At 41.9% G+C, this 25,666-nt stretch overlaps 2 pseudogenes; both read right to left on the reverse strand.

The window, feature by feature from the left end:
• Nucleotides 1-2,331: 2,331 nt before the first annotated feature.
• On the reverse strand, nt 2,332-8,446 carry LOC115546538 (myosin heavy chain, skeletal muscle-like; annotated as a pseudogene).
• A 2,031-nt stretch (nt 8,447-10,477) lies between these two features.
• On the reverse strand, nt 10,478-24,109 carry LOC115536966 (myosin heavy chain, fast skeletal muscle-like; annotated as a pseudogene).
• Between the last annotated feature and the right edge of the window lie 1,557 nt (nt 24,110-25,666).

The following is a 25,666-nucleotide window of genomic DNA, read 5'->3' on the forward strand; positions in this document are numbered from 1 at the left end:
AGATGCAGAATATCAGCGACTATCTACTAGATCTGCAGTCAATTTAAAATTAAAGGGTTTATTTAATATTAAATCTGAGGTTTTTACATGGCATACATACATTGCAACATTTAAAATGTGCATTGTATAGAACTGTTTCCACACAGTAGACGGATAAGACCTAGCCTTATTGTCTGCCAGATGTTTCAGTAATGATAAACACTTCTTCAGAAGGTACCAAATGCATACAAATGGCAAATTCTGAATACTGAGGTCGCCTAGAGACAATCAAATTCAAGTCAGATTGCATGCAGTCGTTATCCGTGAATCCTTCTGTGCCTAAAATATCTCAACAGTCAAATAGCCATTAGTGATTGTTCTTGTAGCATTTAATTCACATATTGTAAATTCAATGTCATGCGTTTTTTAAAGGTCCCATGGCATGAAAATGTCACTTTATAAGGTTTTCTAACATTAATATGAGTTCCCCTAGCCTGCCTATGGTCCCCCAGTAGCTAGATATGGCGTTAGGTGTAAAACAAGCACTAGGTATCCTGCTCTGCCTTTGTCTCATGGCATGCTAGGATGCTTAATCCATATAGATATAATAGGCCCCAAACATGTATTTGAAGACGTTCCCGAAATGCAGCCGTGGTGCATTTCGTGTGTGCACACACACACACACACACACACACACACACACACACACACCACACACACCACACACACACACACACACACACACACACACACACACACACCACACACACACACACACACACACACACACACACACACACACACACACACGTGTGGCAACTCGCACGGTCGTGTCTCATTGGCGGGCCAAATTCTCTGGGCGGGCAAGGCAGAGAAAGGGGAGGAGCTTATATCCTTTATGACGACATAAAGGACCCATAGCCGCGAGAACGTATTCTCAGCAGGGGGTGCTGGAAAAAAAACTCAGCGTGCACTAGACTCGCAACTCGCTACATTGATAAAAAAGATATATAGCAGCGCAGCTCAATTACACCAGTGCATGCGCGCACAGTCGAAAATCCACCAAACGCTCCCCTCACACTTTTTCATATAACGTTTTTTCAGCACTAGGTCATATGAGCATTAAATAAATGCTGCGTCTCAAAATGCCTTGGACAGCAGCGAGGATGACTCGCTTTGCCTCGGGCCGAAACAGTGCGGAGCGACCACAGCCAGAGCGAACACAGCGGGGCAGAGGAGGTGTCGGAATAGTCTTTGGTGTACACATCAGTACGGCCCTCTTTGCACTACTGTTTAGTGGCAATGCAGTGTTTTATTCTATGCCTTTTTATTTTTCGTATATTATTTCAATGAATACAATTTATTTATTTATAAAAACAAGATCTGGTCTTCAAATTCTTTTTCCAAACATAGGTCGTCTTACAATGGGGTTTGTGTTTATATTCGGACCAATACGGTACAGCGGGCGCTCACATGACGTTAAGCATTTCCTGTTGCATAATGTGACGCTTCAGAACCTAAAATCCCGTTTCTCCCCGTTGACACGACAACACATAACCAGCGTTTTCAGAAATCTCCACTTTGGCCGGAGTTTTTAGAAATGATCGTTTTCTGTGATAAGACAGGGCCTCAGACAGGGCCCAGCACCCCTACTTCCCGCGGTACTGAAAGGACCACAATCCAAATCACAGCGCTTGAGCCTCCGTTTTTTCAAAGGCGATCAGAACACCTAGTACTCGTTTTACACCGAACACAAGGTTTAGCCACTGGGGGACCATAGGCAGGCTAGGGGAACTCATATTTATGGTAGAAAACCACATAAAGTGAGATTTTCATGCCATGGGACCTTTAAAGCTCAGACGCTCGGTACCCCCACCCTCCTCCTTGAGCCACCTCACTCCTCCTCATTTGCATTAAAGCTACAGACACCAAAACGGCATGTTTGGGGAAAGCTCAATGTGCAACTGGCTCGTAGTGGCTGATCAAATATGCCAAACTACAATGAGCAGCAAGCAAATTTTTTTTATTTTGAGTTTGTGTGTAACCATTGATCTTATATTGTGTTAAAAAGAAAGGGCCTTTTTGATGACGTAAAGTAAAGGCCTCCCATGTCCCATGTGATTCTTGACTCTGAGCCCCTTCCTGATCCTCGTCCGGCTCATGCTGATCTGGAACACCAACCTGTACCTGGAGAGGTGGCTGTTGAGCTGCTCCTCCTCTTAGTCAATTGGTGCAATGAAAAAGTAATTATTATAACTGTCCCGAAAAGATTTATTATTAGCCATTAAGATACTTAATACTTATATACTTCATGCATACCCAGTAGAGTAATACTTGAACAGTGACCTTCACTATTAGCCTTTAGTTATACAGCTATATCTGTACTTTAATTTTGAGCTGAATGTTTGGTAACTAGATCCTGCAATCTGGGGACATTCTTGTTATCATTTTCAGTCGTTAATAGAACATTCATTAATGCAATAATGAGCTGAAAATGCTCCTCTTCTTTCCGTTCATATTAATGAACAACTTCAATGGCATCTGCTACCCGTCTTTGTTCGGAATCAACTTCACCCTTGAGCCACCGAACCTGAACTAAAAATTATATTTATATATATATTATTATATTCAACGTTTTTAAATAATTTACCCTGGATTCCAGTTTCTGGAGCTGCTTCTTGCCTCCCTTCATGGCCAGGCTCTCAGCTTCATCCAGACGGTGCTGCAGGTCCTTCACTGTGAGCTCCAGGTTCTTCTTCATCCTCTCCAGGTGAGAGCTGGTGTCCTGCTCCTTCTTCATCTCCTCCGCCATCATGGCAGCCTAACAGAACATCAAGAGGAGGCGTTGGAGTTTACACTCATCAATGATGGAAACCTGAGAGCTTCAACACAACATGAATGTATTTGACTATGACTGAACTCACATCAGTGATGGCCTTCTTGGCCTTCTCCTCTGCGTTTCTGGCTTCTTGAACCGTGTCCTCCACTTCTCCTTGGATCTGGACAAGGGCGGTCTCCAGCTTTTTCTTGGTGTTGATGAGGCTGGTGTTCTAAACCACAATGAGAACTGATTACATTATGTTAATTTTATTATGCTCCTCCATGATGTCATGAAGGAACTCCTCTGTTACCTGGGAGTGGAGAAGTCCCACACGCTCACTGGCGTCCACCAGCTCCTGCTCTGCCACTTTGCGGCCTCTCTCTGTCTGCTCCAGGGCTGCTCTCAGCTCCTCCATCTCAGCCAACATCAGGTTGTTCCTGCGCTCCACCATGGCAACCTGCTCCCTCATGTCTTCTTGTCCTCTCAGGGCATCATCAAGGTGCAGTTGGGCATCCTGAAATAGTACATGTTAGTCTAATGGCAATATTTATTTCTGGCTATCCCTATATTAGGATTATGAGTACCTTAAGCTGTCCCTGGGTGTTTTCTAGGTTGTTTCTGGGCTTCAGAAGCCTGGCGGTTGGCCAGGCTTCCGTCCATCTTCTTCTTGATTCTTTTTCGCTTTCAGATCCTTCCTGCCAATGTTGTTAGCCTGTCATCAACAAACTGATTACCATTTCCGGAAAAGGCCAGATACATCAACGTTAATTTTCGATGACGTTATCAATGGGCACCGACCATAATGCCTCTGGACGCACACTGGAAAAAGCCTTCTGTTGAACCAATTAAAAAAAACAAGGGTAATGGTTCACATCTATATTACATAACTTGAGCCAATGACAAATATATAGCTTGCCTCAAACAATATTTCCTATGTTCATAAAAACAAAATAATACAACTTGGCACCAAGTATAATTCTATTCTTTGTATGAAGTTAATACATTTAAATCGTATGTTAAATCCTAAACAAAAAAATATTGATTCACTCCAACAATTGTTTCTCATTTAAGAAATATCTATCAGAAATAATTTGTTTTATCCAATCAAAAAGATTACAATTTAATCAAACAATTGTTTCTCATTTAAACATAACATATATATTAACAATCTAAATGGCAGAGTTAGACCTACTCCAGACCTCCCTCCAGACACAGACAGACTGTCCTAGCTCACAGAACCAGTGAGTCATCGTCACTCTGGTCAAGGCTAGTGCTTTCACCTCAAAAAGTCGCCAAAAGTCACCGATAGCAGCTGAAAAAGAAGCTAGATTTGTCACTTGTCGCTGTTTTGAAAAAAAGTCGCCAAATGGGTCTGAAAAGTAGCTAAATATAGCGACAAAATCGCTAAGTTGGCAACACTGCGGTTTGGTCCAGTAGTCGTAAGCGTCTTTGTATTTAATGCGCATGCGCAGGCTTGTACGTAACCTTGAAATTGTACATTTGTCTGAACAAATATTTCTAAATTGAGCTCCTAATCAAATATAACAGTGTTTTAGGAAGAAAAAAAAAAATATATATTTGGATTGAATGACAAAATTATTAATCAGTTGAATACACAACCTTAAAATTTTACATTTGTCAAAATGGATATTTCTTAATTGAGCTCCTAATTAAAAATATCTATATTTCACAGTATTTTGAAATAAAAAAAAGTTATTTTAAAAATAAAACAAAAAATGTTTATTTGAATTGAATTACAAAATAATAATCAGATGAAGTACGGCTTAAAACCCTTTTTCCAGTGCAATTCGATAGACATACAACCAATCAGAGAAACGAAATGTGTGGCACATCAGCGGCAGACATCTTGTTTGTTGCTGGACGGGGGGGGGGGGGGGGGGGTCCAGATGCATATGCCAGAATAAATCAAACATGAGGTTGCAGATTTCCCAGGCAATTATTGTTTGTGCTTCTTCCAACATAACACATAAAACATTACTGTGCAGAGCTTACGTCAAAGATTTCAAACCCAGCGGTGTCCAACACACCGATGAAGAATTGCCTGGGCTGCTTGGTGTCCAGCATCTCATTGATTCTGATGACCATCCACAAAAACGTTTTCTCATAGACTGACTTGCAGAGAGCCATCACTGAAATGTGTGTTGATACAAACAACACACATGCCAATAATGTTTGCATATCTACAAGAAAGGCATGTTTACACATCATTTAGACCTGATGATGTGGGATGTATACCATACCAACTTTGTCACAAACTAATCTCTTACTTTTACCCTTGGACAGCAGAGGGCCTTATGAAGTCAGCTGAGGCCCATGACGTTTGATATTTTATCAGCAGCTGAAATTGAGGCAGAGCAACTGTTTTGCTGATTTTGAATGGTGACCAAGGTATTTCTGAAATCCCAGGTAAATCCCAAACCCTCAGTGCCATCAGACTCAGCTCTTCACACTGCATCTACTTGAACTCCATGTCCCATGATGCATCATAGGCCCGAATGAATACCAGGCCCACAGGAACAAGGCATACTTCCGCAATCCACCAGTACTCAGCGGCCAAGCCTGGGATTGCAGCTGTTTAAGCGGGCTGTGGACGGGTCCCTCGATTCAAGGGACCCAGAAGTAGATATCTCCGTTCACTCCAATACAAGTGGGGAACAGGAATGGGTCTCTGCAAAAACTGAATGGATATCAATCAAAGGCTCATAATTATCTTTATAGCATGTACTAATAAATTGTAAGTTTTCTCTTTCCAAAACGCCACCTCAAGCGTTTTATTAGCCGTTTTATTTATTGATTATTTGCAGTAAAAGGAGGGATGGGCAGCTGAAAGGAGTCGTAATGAAACAAATGTTGTTTTGGCCCGACATCCGAGAGGTCTCAGTGCACGGCTCAGTTAACTTCTCGTGTCCAAGGTTTTTCCTTTTACTTAACATGAATGCCGTTGATTTATTTAGGCTTTTTATCACTTAAAGTTGCCGAGGGATGTATAGATAGACCTCTTTCTTATGATGCTACAATTCTATCAATGCTAGACAACCAGAATATTTCTGCATCCGGCACGTCATGCACAAGGGCGTGGCTGTCTCCCATGATGCGGAAGCAAATCTCTCCTTGTATTGCCCTGCGCCATTGAGCAGTTTTCATGATCATTTTAATGTCTGTCGATATGTTGTGAGTGTAATATTGTGGGTGTACATATGTTATTTGTTGCTGTCTCTTGGCCAGGACTCCCTCGAAAAAGAGGTTTTTAAGCTCAATTGGACTTTCCTGGTTAAATAAAGGTTAAATAAATAAAAAATAGGAATGAATGGGCGGCATTTTAATCCGCTGTCCTTTCTTTAATAGGTCCATGCTGAATACCCAACAAATAATTTGTGAACATGATATTTCAACCACATCCAACATATAATCCCGCTTGAATTTACGGTGAATTTGTATGAAATATTTCTTTCAGAGCCTACATCATACTGTTCTTGCCCACTTCTTTGTATGTCATGATATTGTTATATTATTAGTAGTATTTTCTGTATTATCAGTATTATTTTCTATCTGAGCAGAGCAATTGTGTCAAGCATTTTCTTTCAGGATTAATAAAGTACTCCTTAGCTTAAGCATGAACCTGAATCCTTTTTAGAGCTTCATGCATGGCCACTACACTGATGCTCCTACTCTAGGGGACCAGTATGAGGCTGAGATCAAGTGTGACTTGCCCCACCTCCCCACAGAGCGTAACCCTAATGGCGTTACCACAATCCCTCTATGTCAGTTTCCCCTTCAGGTCAATTTCCTTGGGCTCAGCCTCAGATAATGCTGTTTAAGGGCAAAAGGGGGTGTTCTGGCCCCGATCCTCTCCCTCTCTTGCCTCAGGAGGTACACCGCCGCCGTGCCGAACCAATCCTTTCAGCGGCCCCCTTAATGGCTCCTGACACTGGGAACGAAGAACAGTGGAAAAACATTCAAGTCTAAAGTTTGTCTACAGTTTACAGTAAATCATGTCAATGTTGTGTTCCATTTAAAGGATTGATCAAGTCGTTTTCTTAGAGAACAGCTGGCAGTGGTCTGAGGATTCGAAATAGATCACCCAATTAGGTTATTAACAATGGATACCAATCATCAGTTTTATTAATAGCCTTATGCTGCACTTTAAATCCTTGTCATTCCATTGTTCCCTCTGGGACAGGGCTGGCAGCTGGTAGACTTGCTCTAAATTGTTCCGTGATCTGCTGGGTTTCTTCAAGCTTATAAAACACTCTCTCACCTTGACAGTTGGCCTGTCAGTACTTCTCACCACTCACAGCTTGGTCTCATATAGAGGGATCAGTAATAACTAGGGGGATAAGGGGTAACTCAGCAGAAAGCACTTGCTGTATTTGGTCATGAGGTTTCACGCTGTCGCTTGATTGATGAAATGCTGCATCCTTTAATCTCTGGTCATTCTGACATTTTAAACCACCTTCTGCTTGACTGACTTATTGTAGACTTTAAGATGCATATTAAAGAAAATAGTTTACATTGAACTTTTGTGCATCTATGTTTTAGTAATTTCATTTCATGTAGTTTACCACTTCAAAATGGTCGTTGTTTATTAGGCTAATTACTAATTGCAGTCTCATCGTATTGTGTGACATTAAATAAACTGATAAACCCAGAGGTTGAGTTTCAGGAACTATAAATACGACAACACAGCATTGCTTAACCTTGTGTAAACAATGTCCTGGGAGGCATATCGGTTACTCAAGTTCAGACATTGTTTGGGTCTTGGGTGTCATCTCCTTAATGCACCTTGGCACTGTCTAAGAGCCCAGTTTAGCTGTGGAGAAGCTCTCACACGGCACATGGATTTAACCCTAACCCTAAAAAAACTCCTTAGGTGAGGCTAATGAATCTTTAGCTTTTGGTAACTGTAAATATACAGTTAATTCTATCTCCAAATCGTTTAAGCATAACTTTATCCCTTTTTAATGTTTTTTTATGCTCCTTGACTTGTAAGAAGAAAAGTGTTCCAATGTAAGTTGTGGAGATCTGTACGCTTAAATAGAGCCATGCCCTGTTAGGTCTGGTTCAGGCTGCCCCAATGCCCCGTCACTACTATAAATAGGTCGATTGAAATCCCTAATTACTATCTTATAACTAGCTTTTTGATGCAAGGGGCAAAGATTCTACTTAAATAAGGTACGTAAGACAAGACTTAACAATCTTAAACCATTCAGCTATTCATCACTTTTATACTTTTTATACTTTCACTCAGTATATATTTTATTTTTCAATACTACATCTACTTAATCATATAAGCCATCCAGTGACCTAAGTAAAAGTTCAAATTGTTTTTGCAATACATGTCTTCATTAGAATGAAACCCATAAAACTCGACCAACACCCTACACGCCACAACCTCCGGACAGTAAGATGATTAATTTTCTCTCTTTCCCCCTACCACCCCCATCCCTTTCTCCTTCTCCATACCACACCTGAACCCTTGAGGCACTGGGCGTCTGAACCCTTGAGGCACTGGGCGTCTGAACCCTTGAGGCACTGGGCGTCTGAACCCTTGAGGCACTGGGCGTCTGAACCCTTTAGGCACTGGGCGTCTGAACCGTGTCCGGAATGTCTGCCTTTCGTGAGCATGCCACCAAAAGAACGATAACAGAGGAGAAAAGATGTGGGTCTGGCAAACAGTTTTACCCATGAGGTTGATGTCAACAGTGAACAGTTCGAAATAAATATTAATAATCAGGAATATAAAAGCATTTTTTTATTTACGTATTCTTAAGTATGTAAATAAATAGTTTTATTTCTTAAACTGGAAAACTACAATACTCATAAATACATCTACATATTTTTCTCATTTTGTGAACCGGTTAGCAATTGCATGATTTCACTGTGATCATTGCAACTCTGACCTTACATTAATGTACATTTGTGTATTAGTGTAGGCCTACATACATACACTACATGCGTCGGTCGACGGATCTCATTGACTTTGCATGGGGCGCTCTCAAAATGCATTGTGGGTCCGTCCGTTCTGTCAGCTCCGTGGCCTGCCTCAAAAAGTGGAGAAATGTTCAACTTTTCAGGCAGCAACGGATCCGTCGTCCAAGCATATCACGTTTTTGAAAATATACGCAAATACACTGTCCAATGAAATCGCCTTTATTACAGGGTTTTCCGTCCGTGGCTAGAGCATTGTTCTGCCCACCCATACCTGTCGTGACTCGAGAAGTATTTTCTCCATTGCTCAGTGCTGTTGACCCCGCAAAAGCAACCTACAAATTCCAGTTTTTTATCAAGTAAACTCCCAGCACACTACCAGATATGTCAGGAATTCATGCCTGGACCTTATGTACATTCACTCTCATCTGTAGAAGCCAAAGGAAACAGCTGGTGCACTTATTTGTTTCTACACGTTTCCAGACAGGCGTTTGTGTTGTCTCAGGGGTGTCGATGTATTTTTGGCACCAATCCTTTTAATGCTCTTGTTATCCAGTGTTCTGACAGACTGTCTGAAGACAAGGCGAACCTTGCAGCTTGACCTTCTATCCGGTCACCTGTTGGTTCTCCCAAAGGCCATAACAGAAGGATCAAGTTATATAAGAGGGAGTCTGCATTCCTTCCGTTGTGAAAGAGGACACTGAAATGGCATAAGTGGGGAGAAGGGCACTAACAACTAAATGCTGAGGACTTCACACCTCACCAAATAGGCAAATATTTTCAATGTAAAAATGTGACTTCATCGCTTAAGCTGAAGTATTTTCCTTTTCGGTAAGAACACAAATATAGCCGTCCATGCCCTAAGGGTTCAACCATTGGTCATGTATCATCCCACTTTTTATCAGGAAACATATTGCACTGTCTCTGATATCGGCCTCCTCTTATTGGGATAACTGGATCATTGGAAACACTGCCAATGTCGGATCAGTTGCCTTTGCGATACATTAAATTAGAATACCTGTTTGAGGAAAGGTGTGTCTGTAATGTAATGTATCTGTAGGCCTAAATAATTGATTTTGTTTGAGTTTTGAAGTGACTTCCTTAAAATAGATGTGGAGCTAACTTGAGAAGTAAATTCTTACTCATGAGTTTTATTTAACAAGAAATGCTCTTTGGTAGCATACATATAAGCATACGTTATTTGAAACTATATGACTGGAATAGTCTCTAGAAATTCAAAGATGCCTCTATATTAAAAAGAGTTTTCGCAATTAGTAGTAACCATCTTAGTTGTAGCTCTCTGCAAGGGCTATTTTAATCACATGACTTCAAAGTTAACACACATGACATTTAGGAAGATTATTAGGATGACCAGTGTCATTATCACATCAGTGTCATTATCGCCATTGTTTAAATATTTACATTTGGTATAAACTACTTAGCCTATAAAGCCTAAGTAGGTGCTGATTCTTTTTTTAAGGTTACCAATATGCAATTAACTTTAAAGGGTAAGGATGAGTTCATATTTACACAAGAATTCTATATGAATCACCATAAACATATATGTTTGCTCAAGGGTTAAATATGTATATTAAGCTATGCAAAGAAGTGAATTTGAGCTACTTTTATGAAGCATTACTTTTCAAAGTTAGGCTTCGTAAAATATACAGACACACACACACTCACAACATTCTCCTTGAACAAATATGATAAAAAAAGGACTTGATATCGAAGTTTCTTGCACATTTATTTTTGGTTAATCTCAATTGAGTCAGAAAAATCATATTGTATGACTTCTTGATATTGTGTCTCCTTCATATAATGTTGGTCACTCTTCGTCCTTTCCCTTCAAATGAATATGAAACACAAAGAATGGTTAATATATGTATTCTGATGATTTATCAATGTGTCAATAAAGTGTAAACCATCCAAATGAATCAGTAAATAATAGAAAATCATACAAAGAAATGCTGTGTACACACATAGTTTCCAAATTTTCATGTAGAAACACTAGATGAGTGTGTCACACTAACTGAACCACGCACCTTGCCGATCTCCCGACTCTTGGCTCTGAGCTTGTTGACCTGGGTTTCTGCGATGTCAGCGCGTTCCTGAGCTTCTTCCAGCTCATGCTGATTCTTCCTGTACCTGGACAGGTGGGTGTTGGCCTGCTCCTCCTGTTTCATAAAACATTTGTTGTAATTGTGAACTGTTTAACCAAAGCGCTGGTTTTATGAAGGGCAAAGGGATTGTGACTCACAGACTCCTCAGCCTGCCTCTTGTAGGACTTCATCTTCAGCTGCAGCTTGTCCACCAAATCTTGGAGTCTGCAGATATTCTTCTTGTCCTCCTCACACTGCAGGAAAAGCATATGTCAAGGGGCCGTAGTTATAATGGGAGTTTGTATTCTAGTTGAATTATAGGCCTCCCCCCAAAATAAGCCCGTAATTGCACATGCTCCTTATAGTCTGCTATAGCGTTCGCACAAGTTTTATTGCATCCTACTGTCCTTATCTGAGCGTTTTAAATCGTTTTTGCATTCTCTTTTTGCAATACTTTTTTAACGTAAGGGGAAATGAATGTTCCATATACATGATGTGGATGAGGTCATTGTCTGCAAACACAAGCAGTGCTCGAATAAAGTATACATATTTTTTGGTTTTAATTTCTAATTTTGTCTTGGTATCAATTATAATTGAATGTTCTATTGATGATTACGATTAGTATTTGTATGACTATTATTAGTATGAGTAGTAGTAGTAGTAGTAGTACTACTACTAGTAATCTTACTTTTGGCAGTCCTGGTGTGTGTTCCGTACCTGGTAGCTCAGTTCCTTCACCCTGCGCTCATATTTGCGCAAGCCTTTCACCGCCTCCGCCCCGCGCCTCTGCTCCGCCTCCACTTCCGACTCCAGCTCACGCACCTTTGCAACAAAGATAACACTCGCTTAATACACTTGTTGGGTTGTGGTCACTAGGACATCCTGTCTTTGAAAAGCAAGACCTACCCTAGCCTCCAGTTTCTGGAGCTGCTTCTTGCCTCCCTTCATGGCCAGGCTCTCAGCCTCATCCAGACGGTGCTGCAGGTCCTTCACTGTGAGCTCCAGGTTCTTCTTCATCCTCTCCAGGTGAGAGCTGGTGTCCTGCTCCTTCTTCAACTCCTCCGCCATCATGGCAGCCTATAAACACAGTTTAGGTATATTCGTTGGGGTATGTTTCACAACAACAGCCTATTAGATAACAGAGAATTACCTCTTCAATTAGAGACACTGTTTGGCAAACGCTGTGCTCTGCTTCTTGTTCTGAAGACTCTTACATCATGAAACACTTGGTGTCTTAGGAAAGAGGAAGTGGAATAAGATGAATCCAAGACTCACGTCAGTGATGGCCTTCTTGGCCTTCTCCTCTGCGTTCCTGGCATCCTGAATAGTGTCCTCCACTTCACCTTGGATCTGGATGAGGTCAGACTCCAGCTTCTTCTTGGTGTTGATGAGATTTGTGTTCTACAAGAGAAATGTATTGATTATTAATTATGCACTAATAAACGGTACAAATAAATAAATAACAATAATGATAAAAAATCCAGGTGTTTTTAAATGGATTATTTATACCTGGGAGTGGAGCAGTCCCACGCGCTCACTGGCGTCCACCAGCTCCTGCTCTGCCACTTTGCGGCCCCTCTCGGTCTGCTCCAGGGCTGCCCTCAGCTCCTCGATCTCAGCCATGATCAGGTTGTTCCTGCGCTCCACCATGGCGACCTGCTCTCTCATGTCTGCTTCTCCTCTGAGGGCATCATCCAGGTGCAGTACGGCATCCTAAGGCAAGATAAACACAAAATGTTCAAAACAGTGCATTATTAAACCCATGGTTGCAGTTGGGGAAGGTACTACTGTACCTTAAGCTGTCCCTGGACGTTTCTAAGTTGTTTTTGGGCTTCAGAAGCCTGGCGGTTGGCATGGCTCAACTGGATCTCCATCTCGTTGAGATCTCCCTCCATCTTCTTCTTGATTCTCAGGGCATCGTTTCTGCTCCTGATCTCTGAGTCCAAAAGAGTCTGCATGGATTCAATCACCCTCTGGCTGTTCCTCTTGATCTGCTCCATCTCCTCATCCTTCTCAGCAATCTTCCGGTCTACCTCACCCTTGATCTGGGTAAGCTCCAGCTGAACACGAAGAATCTTGGACTCCTCATGTTCCAGTGTTGCCTGTTTTTAAAATATAATGAAGAACAACAAATGTAATTTCCAATTAAAGGAGCTAATAACAAATGTACTGTTCTAAATCAGAAAATGACCACGATATGTAATTGGATATTAAGGACACATGCTCAGTTGAAATACTGACATCTCTGGCAACAATGTCATAGCCAGTATGTTCTCCTTTGAAATTGTTCGTTGTTTTTTTTTGCCTTGTTTATTATGATTTGTTGGTGCCCCAGGTTGGCAGATATGAACCAAACACAGTGTGCTGCAGGGATGGAAGCAAGCTAACCACTGGATCAACTGAGATTGTACCAGAAAGAGCTCCCTGACCCGAGCAGTGCTAAAACAAGGGTACATCTTGGAGTCGCGTTTTAAAGATGGAGACAGCTCAGAGCCTAGAATGATCTCAAGAGAGATGTCACATGAACTGGTTCGAAATTTGTAAATAATAAATTTAATTCGAAACTCGTGCACAAGTTGATCAACTTATAGCGTTTGCCTCGTCGTCACTTGTCATTGTAAAACTATAATAATTGTTAGCTTCTCAAAAGATTGTGTTATGCTCAACTCGTCTCGGGCTGTGATTGTTCAGTGCCCTCAACCTGGCAACCCCCGGTAGCTTTGAGTCTGGTGAGGGCGCAGGCAGACACAACTCTCTCCATTATTGTGAATTTGGAAGCAGTACCCATTTCAAATGCTCCATGTCGATGTTACATGTTATACCTTTAGCTTATTTTGATTTAAAATCAAATAAGTTAATGTTCCTCAGACTTTAACATTTAATTATGCCTTTCTTATAATTTAGCAGGAAACTTGAATGATCAAAAGAGTCCTTCTTGACGTTTTGTATACCTCTGCCTCTTCAAGGGCGGCTTGGATTTCTGTTTTCTCGCACTCCACCATCTTTTTCCCTTTTTCCAGTTCATGGATTGTTTTTCCAGATTCGCCAATTTGTTCACTAAGATCAGTTATCTCCTCTGGAAAGAGAAAATATCTCATTAAAAATGCGTACATTCTGATTCTGACAAAAAAATATTCTTTACGGTTAGCTTGTGGAAGGATGATTATTAAAATGATAATACTTATAGCGCTGCAATAGTTGTATCGATACAAAATAAATGTTTTCCATACGCTGAAGGTTCTTGTTCTCCCTCTTGAGGGTCTCCAGGTGGTCCAGAGCTTCTTCATAGGAGTTCTTCAGCTTGAACATCTCAGTGCTCAGAGAGCGAGCCTCTTTCTGAGCTCCCTCCAACTCAGCCTGGCTCTCCTCATATTTCTGCTTCCACTCAGCAAGAACCTGCACGTTCAGAGGAAACGCTGAGTATCCGATTGTCTCAGACTGATCAATGTTCTTTTTAAAGCTCATAAGAAATGATGTTACCTTATCAAAGTTCCTCTGTTTCTTGTCAAGGTTGGCCGCCAGAGCATTAGCTCTCTCCACATCCATCATCAGGTCTTCCACCTCACCAAGCAGCCTCTGTTTAGTCTTTTCCAGAGAGGCACATTTGGCGTTCGTAGCCTCATTAGACTCCTCTGCATCCTGAAGACGCTGGGCAAGCTTTTTCCTGAATTAGAAATTACATTTAGCATCAGGCCTACACCATAACCAGTACAGTCCAACAGATAGAGAGGAAAACCTATTGATTTACTTTGCTTCCTCCAGTTCCTCAGTGCGCTGAATGGCGTCAGTCTCGTATTTGCTCCTCCACTGAGCCACCTCGCTGTTGGCCTTGGACATCCCCCGCTGCAGCTCAGCCTTGGCCTCCTGCTCCTCCTCAAACTGCTCTCGGAGCAGGTCGCAGTCATGGCGAGACGACTGGACCGCATGGGCGAGGGCATGCTTTGACTAAAGAAAAGAAAGTCAAAGTCATTCAATTATGTTCAATCAAGCCTTCCGTTTACCCCTTGGCTACACAGATGAGACTAGTACATACCTTGACCTCCTCCTCGAGGTGCCGTTTGAGCTCTTCAATCTGCTGGAGGAATCCCTGCTTGCTCCTGGTCAGCTGTGAAACCAGAGACTCCCTTTCTTCCAGCTGGCGACTGAATTCACCTGATCAGATGAATCGCAGGTTACTTCATTGAAATAAGCCTTAGCTAGAATGTTTTTTTTTGTAAATGACATTTCCCATGTTGCGCTTACCATTTTCAGTCATTCAGCCTTGATCTTTGGACATTCACATCATTAAGTTGACGCATGTGTTCCTCATTCTTGGACTTTAGCTCGCTGAGCTGGTCTTCAAGGGTACGGCACATCTTCTCCAAGTTACTCTGCCAATGGTCAGTGATATCAAATTATATGGATGGACTGTAGTTAAAAGTAGTAGCAAAGTGGCTCATGCTAAATATAAAAAGGAATAACATGCTCGTAAAATGAACCTTGATTTTGCAACTGCCTCCATGTTGCTGGAGAGGTCATCGATCTCCATCTTGTATTCGCTCTTCTCCTTCTCCAGCTTCTGCTTGACCCGCTGGAGGTTGTCGATCTGCTCTCCCAGCTCAGCCACGCTGTCGGCCTGCTTCTTCCTCAGCGCTGCAGAGGTGGCCTCATGCTGCAGGGTCGACTCCTCCAGTCACGACGCAGTTTCTGGAACTCAGCCTCGCGCTCTTGTTCATCTCGATCTGAAGAGAAGTGGCTCCACCGGCCTCCTCAAGCCTCTCACTGATCTCCTCAAGTTCCCTGGAGAGATCAGACCTCTGCTTTTCCACCTTGGCCCGAGCGGCACGCTCAGCCTCAATCTCCTCCTCCAGCTCCTCAATGCGAGCCTGTCGAAATCAAGATCCAACATGAGTGCAGTCATGTCTTCGTTCCAAGGAGACCAACATGTATTCTAAGATTTTACCTGCAGTTCCTTGATTCTCTCTGAAGCTGAATTCCAAGTATTTGTTCATCTTCTATCCTGCTGATAAGCTGGACAGTTTTCAAAGTCCTTCCTGTTCATTAAAAATAGAATAGCATTGTTATATTGGTCGTGTGTAAAACACTAAGGTGGCAAGAAACATTTGATTTTGTTGTTGAATACTTTTTAATCTTCTCTTCAGATTGCTGCTTGTCATTCTCCAGATCCATTAATGATTCAAGGGACAGCTTCAGATCTCCTTCAAGCTTCCTCCTGATTCGCTCAAGGTCCATTCTGAGCTTCTTTCTTGCTCCAGGGAACCCCTCAATCTAATGCATTTGAAGTGTTACACACGATTAAAGAGCAAAGCACGGCCCATTCAGTTTGAGCTTTGATTTACATGTATCACAAAAAGACTTTTGATTGCTACCCAACAATAAGGATCTCACATCATCCACTTGCTGCTCCAGTTTGGCTTTGGCCTTGGTCAGGATGTTGACTTTGTCTTCTTCTGCTTGGAGGTCATCGAGTGCTTGCTGGTGGGCCTCTTGGAGGGCTTTCCTCTCCTTACTTAATTTGGCGATGGTATCATCTTGAGATGCCATTTCTTCAATCAAGTTCTTCACCTAAAAAATACATACATAACATTGGTATAACAAATGCATTAGTTCAAAATGAATGACTTGTGTGGCGCAGGGTCCATTCGGTTAGGAACAAGAACAAGAACAAGAACCTTGTTCTCAGTGGCATGTTTCTCTTTCTCCACTTTGGCCAAGGTCAGCTCCAGGTCATCAATGTCCTTCTTGAGCTCAGAACACTCATCTTCCAGCTTCCTCTTCTTGGCCGTCAACTCAGCATTGACCTCCTCCTCATCCTCTAGTCTCTCAGATGTCTCTTTGACTTTGGCCTCCAGCTGGATCTTACTCTTAATGAGGTTCTCACACCTTTCCTCTGCATCGGACAAGGTCTCACCTTCCTAAAATGAAAACAAGGCCCATGAACCACCAATAGCATTGCTTCGGTAGTTATTGAAAGAGTAAATGCCTCTCCTCAGGGTTACTCACGGATTGGATCTGGAGCTGCAGATCATTCTTCTCCTGCAGGAGGGTCACCATCTTCTCCTCCAGATCCTTCTTCTTGGCCAGAGCCTTTGCCAGTTCCTCTTTTGTTTTTGCAAAGTCCTCCTTCATCTGTGCCATCTCCTTTTCAGCCTCAGCACTCTTGAGAAGAGGTTTGATCTTGAAGTAGAGCTTCATCCATGGCCATGTTTTGACATTCATGAATGAGCGGATGTTGTACTGAATAGAGTAAATGGATTCCCTGGTAATATCAAACACAGGAAACATTTATATATATTTGTTCATGACTATCAAGCTAGCTTTCCTATGCTTATTTTCTATATAATTAACATAATAGAGCTACCTTCTCTGCATCATCTTGATAAATTCTCTTCTCATGAGGAAACCCCTGCTGATAGCTTGGGTCATGGTCACCAACTGAACTAATTTCTCATCTCTCATCTCCTCCAGGGTACCCAATAACCCAGCTTTGAAGAATACCTGTAAACAAAATGAAAACTATTAGCATCATGAACAACCATCAGCAGTTTAATGATTAACTATATTCTCTGTGTTGCCTGACCTTAGTGTGTCCAAATTTGTACTGTGATTTATCAACATCAATAGACCCCAAGAGTTTCTCTGAGGCCTTTTTGTTGTCAATGAATTGTCCCTCAGGGATTACACTGGCATTCAATATTTTGTACCTGAAATTATGGAAAAACATATAGTAATTTTTATTTTAGTGACTGACCATGATGTGGGAATCAGACTAAGACCATCGCTAAAGAGCTACCTCTGCTTGAAGTCAGCATAGAGGATTCTGCTGGGGAAGCCCTTTCTGCAGATTCTGATTCCTTCCAGCACACCGTTACACCTCAGCTGGTGGATGACCAGGAAGTTCTCCATCAGACCTTAACGTAGTGCAGAAGTTTTGCATTAATCCTACCTTCTGTAAAGGTTATACATACATAAATCAAATCCATTGGTACATAACCCCTTTACGCTTGCTTTGAATAATATGGGTTCACACCTGGGGTTTTGGATTCATTGGGAATCAGACAGCGCACAAAATGAGGGTGAGTGCTCTTCAAGTTGGTCATCAGCTTCCCAAGGTTTTCCTGATTGTAAAATAAACATATAATGTTATCATATGCAATACAAATGTGTCTACATTTTTTTTAAAATAATCAATCTACTCTGTACTTTGTTTGTATGTAGATGCACATTCCATTAGGGATGAGAAGTGGATGTGAACAAAGTATTGACTATAAGATGCAGAATATGTGTACATATCCTGTATCACATATATTGAATAAGTACAAAATGAATCAATGCTTCTCTAATTCAAACCACTGATTGTCACGTCTCACATCCAGTGCGAAATATAAACATAACGTTGACTCTATTAGCTAAGTGAATGTATGGGAAGTTTGCAACATGCTCTTAATAAATGCAGCTATAGAAGATAACAAACACAACATGAACTTCATAATATGTACCCTGAACAAAGCAGACACTGTCTGGAATGAGCCACCCTTCTTCTTTCCGGCTTTCTTTGTTGTTCCCTTGGCATCTGTGTTGGATACATTTATCAGATGTCAGTGGATTTGATATTATATATATCTACATAATATTCTAGGAAGGTACAAATGTGATTTTCATCAATGGTTCATGCATCACACTTCTTGGTGCAATTGGCCTTTAATTTGTATCAGTAATGATGTAAGGAGTTCATCTCACCGTCTCCGCCATGGGATGCATACAGCAGAGCCAGCAGTTTAACTGAGGACTTCTGGTAGAGCTGAACCACAGAGTCGTTCAGGGGGTCCTTGTTCTTGTCCAGCCAGCCGGTGATGTTGTAGTCCACAGTGCCAGCATAGTGCACCAGGGAAAAGTGGGCCTCAGCTTTGCCTTTGGCTGGTTTTGGCTTCTCAAAGGCCTTGGTTTTGCCAAGGTGCTGGTCATTTAGCTTGTTCTTAAAGGTGGTGTCTGAGGCCTTGGGGAACATGCACTCCTCTTCAAGGATGGAGAAGATACCCATTGGCTGACAAAGGGAGAAAAAAAAGATTTACTGTTTAGTGTAGCTTGGATTTAGTATTTAATTTTTGAGTATATAGGGCAATACTAACCTTCTCAATCAGCTCAATGCAGGCCGCCAGGTCCATACCAAAGTCAATGAACTCCCATTCAATTCCTTCTTTCTTGTACTCTTCTTGCTCCAGTACAAACATGTGGTGGTTGAAAAACTGTTGCAGTTTCTCATTGGTGAAGTTGATGCACAGCTGCTCCAAGCTGTTGTACTTTGGAGTCAGAGAGTTACAGTCAGGACAGTCAGTGCAATTGCTTGTGCTTCTTCCACCACAAAACATAAAAAACATTGCTTTGTAGAGCTCACTTACATCAAAGATTTCAAACCCAGCGATGTCCAACACACCGATGAAGAATTGCCTGGGCTGCTTGGTGTCCAGCATCTCATTGATTCTGATGACCATCCACAAGAACATTTTCTCATAGACTGACTTGCAGAGAGCCATCACTGAGTTATGGACCTAGATTCCCAGACATAAAGGAATTTGTTTTATACAAGGCATGGTTCATATTTTCTTATAATGTTTTTGGACTTTTGGAAATTGAATTAGCTGAGGATTTTGAATTACCTGAGGAACAGTTTGACCTTTGGTCACCATCTCGTTTCCCACCTTGACTCTTGGATAGCATACAGCCTTGAGCATGTCTGCAGAGTTCAGGCCCAGGAGGTATGCAATCTTATCAGCCACTGCGGAAAAAAATCAGAGATCATAATTTTGGTTAAAATTATTGTGTGGCTTCACCAGTGCCTGCCAGCCCTGAATGGCTCCCAAAAAAATACTAAATAAATTAAATTAAAGCCATATATGTGCTCCATCACACCACAAAGAGGCCAGTTCAGGATCCACTCCTGAGCTGCAACAGTTAACTGATAACCAAGTTATTAACGTCATATAATAGATGTTCAATATGTTAACAGGTATTTACCCTCATTGCCATCAGGCTCAGCCTGCTCTTCACGCTGCTTCTGCTTGAACTTCATGTTCCCATGATGCATCACGGCACCGGTCAGCTTGTAGATGCCAATCTTCTCATCAGCATTGAAGCCCAGGATGTCAATGGCCGTCTGTGTAAAAGTATTTTAGCATTTAAATGTCTTATATAGTCCTCCCAAAAACTAGTTGAATTGAAATGTCGTTAACTAGTAATTTACTATTACTCATTTATATTTCCTATGAGCGAAAGCTTTACCTGAACCAAATTTTTAGTTTGTCAACAGAATGCTTTTATTAACCTAACTAACCTGAACAGAATACTGGCCTATGATCATTAGTTTATCACGTTGTCCTTTTTTTGTTCTACTCACATCAGTGGCAATGAATTCTTCAACATCATTGATGCTCTTCACAAGAATCTCCCCCTGGCTGATCATGTGATAGTCATAGGGGTTGGTTGTGATGAGGAGAGCCTCTGGAGAGATAACATTAAATAGAATAGAATATAAGTTCAAGTTTAATACAGGACATTCAAATGCAAACCGTGGATGTCAATTCACTGACCTAGAAGCTCAGGCTTGTGGCCGGTCATGAGCTGATAGAAGATGTGGTAGCTTCTCTCAGCAGACAGCTGGAACGTCACCCTGGACTTCTCCAGAAGATCTAAGACACAGGAGGAGCTTATGGATGAGAATGGTTTGATTCAGGTCCCTGCGTCCATAATGACTTCATTCTATGAACTTACATGTTTCTATATCAGCAGATGCCAACTTTCCAGTTGTGCCAAAATGGATTCTGATGAATTTACCCTGAAGGTAGAAGGTATGAATTAGTTTGAGAGCAAGTCAGAGCTGCAATGCTACTCTAGGAACATGATGGTGCTGCCAGCCAACTTACAAAACGAGAGGAGTTGTCATTTCTCACGGTCTTGGCGTTACCGTAAGCCTCCAGCAGAGGGTTAGCTGCAATGATCTGATCCTCCAGCGACCCCTTTATGAAGAAGGATTACCAACATCTGTTCATACTTTTCAATTTTGACCTTGTGGATATCTGTACATTTCACTATGGTCGTAACCTTACATGCATTTTGCCCGAGCCCTTCTCCTCTGCCTTCTTGCCACCAGCCACTGCAATTGTTGCAAAGTACTGGATGACACGCTTGGTGTTCACAGTCTTTCCTGCACCAGATTCTCCACTGAAACAGATGGGACACAACTGTGATGCACAAAAACAAGTAGGGAACAAACATTGACAACACTCCTTTAACCAATACTTACGTGATCAGAATGGACTGGTTCTCTCTATCTATGCAAAACAAGATACAAAACACAGTTTTAAAACTCTACTCTCAAAATTGTCATCATGTTCACCAAGATGCACCTATTGATGCTGAATATATTTCACCTGTAAGCATGGCCTGATAGGCGTTGTCAGAGATTGAGAAGATGTGGGGCGGTGCCTCAATCCTCTTCTTGCCCCTGTATCCAGCGACCACCACAGCATCGTACACTGGGAGCCACTTGTAGGGGTTCACAGTGACGCAGAAGAGCCCAGAGTAGGTCTGTCTCCACCAGGATACACATGTCAGCATGACCTTATGACGTTATACGACTAAAGGCTTCCATGTGCATTGAGGGCTGAGACTCACGTAGATCATCCATGCTGCGTAGCGCTCTTTGAGGTTGTACAGCACGGTAGGCTCATTGAGGTGGGTCATCATGGCCATGTCCTCAATCTTGTCGTACTTTGGGGGATTCATGGGGTAGATTTCCTCCTCTTTCACAGTGAGGACCTGCAATCATATGACCATTATCATTCAAATAAACTGATGAGAAAATTAACAAGACACGGAAGTAATGTCTCAGTAGGCTGAATTCATTCACATTGTTATTATTATAGATTGATTCCTGTTCAAGTTCACTCCATAAAGTGTGTGATTCACGTATGAACCATGTCTTTCTTTGTTCTATCCACGCCATGCCACTATCAGCCTGGTTGGTGGAGGTTTAGTCTGGTCTTCAGGACGCACCTTTCCACAGAGTGTCTTGACGGTGGCTTTGCCCCCCTCTTTGTTCTGCAGCACCCCCCGGAGGTACATCTCCTTGGGCTCCGACACGTAGAAGGCAGTCTTGGCGTCGAACGGGGTGTTCTGGGCCTCGATGCGCTCCCTCTCCGGCTTCCGGAGGAAGACGGCCGCCGGGCCGAAGCACTCCATTTCCTGCTCACCCATGTTAGCTGTGTTCCTGAGGACCGCACGGAGAAAACATGAAAACAGCACACCCATGTTAGCTGTGTTCCTGAGGACCACGTGGAGAAAACATGACGACAGCACAGCAACACACATGGAAAATACATTGTAGAAGGGTAGCTTTCCATTGACATATTAATAGATCATTTATAAATATTTTTTGCATTTGTACCTTTTCTGACCCCAGACAAAGCAGTGGTTGAGATAATACTGAAAAAAAATAATATGTATGTTAAACATTGGAATGGTACTGTAATAGTATGGATACGGTTGACACAGCTGACCTTATTACTACACAACTAATCACTTCATCATTATTGTCCTGACTAGTACAAATCACTGTCATCAGTATCCTATCTAGGACACATCACTGTGTCATCAGTATCCAAAGTAGTTCACATAACTGTCATCACTATCCCAACTAGCACAAATCACTGTGTCATCAGTATCCTAACTAGTTCACATCACTTCATTACTATCCTAACTAGTACAAATCACTGTGTCATCAGTATCCTAAATAGTTCACATCACTGTCATTACTATCCTAACTAGTTCAAATCACTGTGTCATCGGTATCATAACTAGTACAAATCACTGTGTCATTAGCATCCTAACTAGTTCACATCACTGTCAATACTATCCCAACTAGCACAAATCACTGTGTCATCAGTATCCTAACTAGTTCACATCACTTTCATTACTATCCTAACTAGTACAAATCACTGTGTCATCAGTATCCTAACTAGTTCACATCACTGTCATTACTATCCTAACTAGTACAAATCACTGTGTCATCGGTATCATAACTAGTACAAATCACTGTGTCATTAGTATCCTAACTAGTTCACATCACTGTCAATACTATCCCAACTAGCACAAATCACTGTGTCATCAGTATCCTAACTAGTTCACATCACTTCATTACTATCCTAACTAGTACAAATCACTGTGTCATCAGTATCCTAAATAGTTCACATCACTGTCATTACTATCCTAACTAGTTCAAATCACTGTGTCATCGGTATCATAACTAGTACAAATCACTGTGTCATTAGTATCCTAACTAGTTCACATCACTGTCAATACTATCCCAACTAGCACAAATCACTGTGTCATCAGTATCCTAACTAGTTCACATCACTTTCATTACTATCCTAACTAGTACAAATCACTGTGTCATTGGTATCCTAACTAGTTCACATCACTGTCAATACTATCCTAACTAGTACAAATCACTGTGTCATCAGTATGATATCTAGTACAAATGACTGTGTCATCAGTATCCTAACTAGTTCACACAACTGTCATCACTATCCTAACTAGTGCATATCAGTGTTTCATCAGTATCCTAACTAGTACAAAGCACTATCATCAGTATCCTAATTAGTTCACATCACTGTGTCACCAGTATCCTAACTAGTACAGATCACTGAGTCAACAGTACCCTAACTAGTTCACATCACCACGTCACCGGTATCCTAACTAGTACAGATCACTGTCTCACCAGTATCCACCTAGTACAGACCGCTGTCTCACCAGTATCCTAACTAGTACAGATCACTGTCTCACCAGTATCCTAACTAGCACAGATCACTGTCTCACCAGTATCCTAACTAGTACAGATCACTGTCTCACCAGTATCCTAACTAGAATAGATCACTCTCTCACCAGTATCCTAACTAGTACAGATCACTGTCTCACCAGTATCCTAACTAGTACAGATCACTGTCTCACCAGTATCCTAACTAGAATAGATCACTCTCTCACCAGTATCCTAACTAGTACAGATCACTGTCTCACCAGTATCCTAACTAGTACAGATCGCTGTCTCACCAGTATCCTAACTAGAATAGATCACTCTCTCACCAGTATCCTAACTAGTACAGATCACTGTCTCACCAGTATCCTAACCAGTATAATGCAGTAGACACTCACCCAGGTCGGCAGCCCCTCAGTCCAGAACTTGTGCAGTGACTGGAAGGAGGTCTTTTATAGAGGAACCTCGGAGCAGCCAGCAGATGCATCCTTCCTGTTTTGGCCATTGAGCTTATGTTGGATGAGCCTTTGGTCCCAGATGTCTGCCCCATCACATCATAGGTCCCTCTGTCACCTTATACGGTCCAACCAAAACAACCATTAAGTGAAACTCTACACATATAATAAAAACCTCCTGGATAACACCCGTTAGCCTGGGTAGATCACTGAGGGGGTTATTTAAGACAGATTTACTTCACACCATATAGGGCCTCCTGGGGTGGTTTGCTACCCATTTGGACGTAAGGTACTAATAGACGGTGCTAATCTCTCTTTTGTTGGTAAATCTTTTTCATTGTTTGGTGTTTACGTGAACTTATGTATGGATGTATTAATACCCTGGAAGCGGAGGAGAGCATGTGGGAGCATCTCCAGAGCCGAGGGAGCATGTGTTGGGCTAATTTAAGACCGCATCATGAGCCATTATGCTCCTGTGCTTTCTCCGCTTTCAAGGGAAAGATGATGCTTCAGATGGTGTGTTACCAGTATTCTCAAGTGGTGTGGTCGGGTTACAATAAAAGGTGATATCCAATATGTGGGGCTTCTCTTTATGGTCTTCTTAGGATCTAGAACAAATTTAGCCTCTGCCTCAATCAGCTCACAGTTTTGCCTTCGTTGACACACGCTTTGAGCCCTTCTGGTAATTGAGTGTCAGATGGTTTCAGGCGTCTAGTTACTGAGCTTCACAAGTTAACATAAATTCTGTGGCCTCTCACTTCTAGTTCAAACTCCCAATATTGTCCCAGTAAGAAGGTAAGAAAGCTTGTTCAGTGTACTCTGACGTTAGTGGTGTTTTGTTTAATGGTACATAGAGATTTGCAGAATAAAGGTTTATGGTTTTACATAATTTTGTAGCTCAGTTAATTCTGAACTACTTTTTTTATAATAATTGTTTATTGTCGGGCTGAGGTTGCTTCAAATGCATTCTCCTGTTTAAGAAGATCCTTAAGAAATGATCAAAAGATTATATTCACATAATGTGTGTCCGAGCCTTGTCTATTTGGTTATTAATAGAGTGAGTGTTTTTGTGTGAACACATGTTCATGAATGTTTGTGCATGTGTGTTCAGGTATGTATGAGTGCATGTGTGTGTGTGTGTGTGTGTGTGTGTGTGTGTGTGTGTGTGTGTGTGTGTGTGTGTGTGTGTGTGTGTGTGTGTGTGTGTGTGTCGGTGTGTTTGTTCATACATACATGTGTGTGCTTGTGTGTTTTCATGCATGTGTTTTCATGTATGTATGAGTACTAGTGTGGATGTTGGTTAGGGAAGGTAAGGAGGAGTGGGGAGTGGGGAGAGAGAAGTGAGGAGTGAGGCGTTGGCCGGCTGTGTGTGGATACAGTGAATGTGTGAAGGCCTAGTGGCCGGACAAACGCAGGTTTATAACATGAAACAAACAAAGAGCACATTTCCAGTGGAGCCAGCGTTGCGTTGGGCGCTGGTAAACATTCTGACACGTGTATCATGTGGCAGGAACAGATAAAACCTGACTAAGGTACCTGGTGGATGATTCTG

The sequence above is a fragment of the Gadus morhua genome, chromosome 1 (genome assembly GCF_902167405.1).
Source record: "Gadus morhua chromosome 1, gadMor3.0, whole genome shotgun sequence".
NCBI classification, from domain to species: domain Eukaryota; kingdom Metazoa; phylum Chordata; class Actinopteri; order Gadiformes; family Gadidae; genus Gadus; species Gadus morhua.